A 4,138-nucleotide genomic window follows, 5' to 3' on the forward strand; every position below is an offset into this window, starting at 1 on the left:
GGTTCGGTCGGCGTGATCCGGAATCAGCAACATTCATTACACCGTTTCACAAACAATTCATAAACATTGAACCCCTAAAATACAAACATATATATATATGACGTGTTCTAATCACGCACGGTCCCTCTTTGCTCAGGTTATTGTAAAAGCGACCTGTTGTTTTTCATTTAGGGCTCAGCAACAACCTCCTGTTCAGCGTGTAGGGAGCCGTGTAGGTGTAGTATTCTAAATGTAGTCTAGTTTACTATAGTTAGTTATCATGGGTTATTTATTGGACTCCTACCAGGAAATGACAGAAATACTTTGTGTGTCATCTTCGTCATTTTGTCCCATTTCACTCTTGACTGAGCGTGAAATCTCTTCCCATTTGTACCTCTGAGACCAAGTTTGCTTGATGTACTTATGGTAAAACAGACTGCAGCTAACGAGAGAGAATCATGACTGCAGGGGATATTTATTGTAGATATCCAAATGATATTAGTGTTCCTCTGGGTATAAAGGTTTTTAAATGTGAAAATGTATTTTATAATTGCTCACAGTTATGTCTGTATTCTGTAATTGTTACCCCCTTGTGTAGCTTTTATAGAAGAGGCAAAATAAACTGAAAACGACAGGTGAGTATTATGCAGCATCAAAGAGAGGAAATATTGCTGTAACCACGGAAACCTAACTAAACGTTTCCAGTAAATGTGTTGATTTAACTAATACTAATACATCAACTGTCTGTTACTCTTTCTACATTTTATATGTCATGGACGGGTTCCTGATGATACCTGTTGATGCCACCTCACCTCCATTTATCGACGATGGTAACAAGCAGTGACAGACGTCTGCTGTGTGTGGATTTTTCAAATGTTGTCAGAATGGGACAATTGCAGAGCAATTTTGCTCATGCAAAAACAGGGTTTAAAAGGCGCCATTATCGCATCCAATAAACAACAGCAATTATGTGCAATTTCATGTCTTGTCACCAACGTTGAGGCTGAAAAGATACATGCAAGGAGAGCTGCAAGGAAATGGAATTATCCTGTTTCCAGATGAACTCTGCGATTTTGGTTTTGTTTGCACGTTGTTTTCAAGAGGACATTAACCAGTTGATAGTTTTTAATGGAAAGTCTTTGGTTCCTAAATACTGAAAATAGAACACTTGGTGAGTGATGATGTGCTACAGTTGATTGTCAGACATCTCACTTTAAACAAAGGCAAACATAATGATGGATTTGCACTGAACACTGCAGAAAACTACTTTCTCAGGTGTGTATCTGTGTACGGGTTAGTAGCTGTACACTCCCCTCTACTGGCACAACAGAAGCACTACATATCACTCCATGTACAGCAGCATAATGACAGCTGGCGTGCTCCTAATACAGCTCAAAGAGAGTGCAGATGTTTGGTTTGTTTGTGCCACTTTATCGAGACGAGTATCAATGAGCACAACCACTGAAGTGAACTGTGAACAAATTCCAAAATAGCTCGTATCATTTCCTCCATGCGATTCTTAAAATGTACACTTTACATTCTACAAGCTGCTACCTAGCGAAACAGTTTGTTCCACTGACCATGATTTGACATTTATGTGGGCGTTCATGTAGATTTATTAGGTAGATTTCTTGTACTTTCTTAGTAGAAACAATGTCCAACTGAAGTGCAGAGTACACTCTTTTGCACTTAAAAATGAAATCATTCAAAAAATCCCATGACCCCATAATTTCTCCGTTTCTACCCTGACAAATAAATCATTTCCTCTCATGATCAAAAATAACACAGAAAATGTACACTGCAAAAACTGAAAATCTTACCAAGTCTATTTGTCTTATTTTTAGTCCAAATGTCTCATCCTGCTTGATTTAAGATAAATTCATTTAATGGGTGACATTTCAGCAACATAGAGGGAATTATTTTTAAACAATGCATCTTAAATATCTTGTTAAGTCAAACAATCTTGAGTTGTATTTTATTAAAAAAAAACACTAAATAAGTTTAATACATCTCAAATTAGGAAGTTACATGAAAGCGAAAATCTATTTTTGAGAGTGAAAAACTGCTATTTTTTTAGCATGTCTGGCTTATTTTAAGACACCTAAGCTTGACAATCCTGCTAAAACATAACTTAAAATAAGTTTTCCTGACTAATTTTAAGATCTCAATATTCTAAATATCATATCTTATTACAAGAAATCTTATCAAGCCATTTTTCACTTGTTCTATTGGCAGATTTTTCCACTTATTTCAAGATAAAAGTTCCTTCAAATAAGGTTTTTTTTTCTTGTTTTGAGAGGGGCATTTTTTCCCCCCAGTCTATTATGTAAATACACTGTCTTAAATCTGTGCAACAGAAGCCAATACACCTAAAATCATTGGAAAAAAAAGTTTGAAAACATCTATTCACTGAAACAAAATTAATTTGAGCTGATTAACTTTTTCAGCTTTGGACCTATCGACTGAAGTTTCTTCTGGCTGGAAAAAATTGGTCAATATCCTTCACAGAAACATCAGGGATCTGGTGATCAGGCAAAAATCAATCAAAACATGGCTGGAGCAGTAATCAGGAGACAAAGGAGGAGTCACAGTGCCACTAATCACGGCACGTCCTCCTAAAATGACGCCACAGACAATGAAATATTTGTGTAACTTAGCTTTGACCAACAGACAGGAAAGTACTTCAGCCTTGGCACAGCGGCTGCCGATGGAGTTGTAGTTTCTTTGACAGCTCAGGCAGTGTAAAGGACTGTGTGTACTGTCAGTGTATATGAATGTTCAAATAAATACGCTTGCTTTTCTTTGGCACAAGATTTCAAGATGCAACTTTGTTAAAGAACATGAAGTGAAGCCTGATGAAAATTGGGAAAACCTTTTTTGGTGAGATCATGTTTGCCTTGAACCTACGTAATCAGGATCACCACAGCGAATGCATAGTCCTGACAGTGAAGCACAGAGTTTATGATGCACCATGAATGTCTGTAGATAAACCAAAACACTGGATGACAATATGACTGTCAGTGTGTAGAAACTTGACAAAAAAAAGGAATATTCAAGCATGACAGTGATTCATAGAAAACTGCAAAAAATTGCGAAATAATTATAAGTGAAAAGTACGACCTGGACAAGTCTGTCTTCTGACTTGGATCCATCATCACCATCTGGTGGTTTCAGCAGAGAACAGACAGAGGAGATTACAGAGTGCAGCTGTCCTGTAGTCTCTTGCTACTGTAATAACAGCTGTATTAAACAAGAAAAAACTCTATATTTATTATATTTTGTTCATATTATATGTTATATTGTTGTTTTAAACCTCATATTGAAGCCTATCTGGCCCCATCTGACCTTTTTAAGATCTCCACCACCAATCAAACCCCAGAGATGCAACAATTTAGCCTCTGATTGCTGCTGCTGTTTGAGGAGGTCAAGACAACAAGAAGGTGAAGGAGGAAAAGAAGCCACAAGAGGTTTTAGTGATGATTTGTTCTCTATGAGCCTTACATCCAGCAGCTGGGGAGAAAATAGAATAGATAAAAAAAATAAATTAAAAAAAGAGAAATTATAAGTATGACACAAACAAGCAAATGAATGTTAAAAATATGTGCACGTACACTCAGAGATTTGGATTCAAAACATCAAACTAATCAGGGAGTTTATGGTTTATGAATTCCTTCGCCTTTGGATGGTCCCAACAGGAACGTGTCATTTGATTATAATGAGCAGAAGAACAGAGAGCTCAAATCATTTTGTTCTGGCACAGCATAATTAGAGTTCACAAAACAAACATGTTTTTTTGTCCTACTGTCAGGATGTGAACCTGGCAACCCGCGTTTTCACTTGGTCTCCTGATGCCCAATTAACTTTCTCACATCTCTGTTGGAGAGTTGTTGTATGTGTGTGTGTTTTTTTTTAACTAACTCTTAAACATTAGTCTTATTTCTTTTCCTTCTGATTACGGACCTCTTCATGCATCTTTATGTGCTCCACACATGGAGAGTTGTATTTTAAAAAAGTCTCATTCTTAATGGCTGACTACTTGCTGATTAGCCTGTGGAGAACAGCGGCTTGTTCCCATAGATACATCCCAACAGATGAGCTCCCATGATGCCCAGCAGGCACCGCTTGACGTTTTTTTTTTTTTTTTTTTAACCATCACCTG

This window comes from Acanthochromis polyacanthus, chromosome 12 (assembly GCF_021347895.1).
Source record: "Acanthochromis polyacanthus isolate Apoly-LR-REF ecotype Palm Island chromosome 12, KAUST_Apoly_ChrSc, whole genome shotgun sequence".
NCBI classification, from domain to species: Eukaryota; Metazoa; Chordata; class Actinopteri; family Pomacentridae; genus Acanthochromis; species Acanthochromis polyacanthus.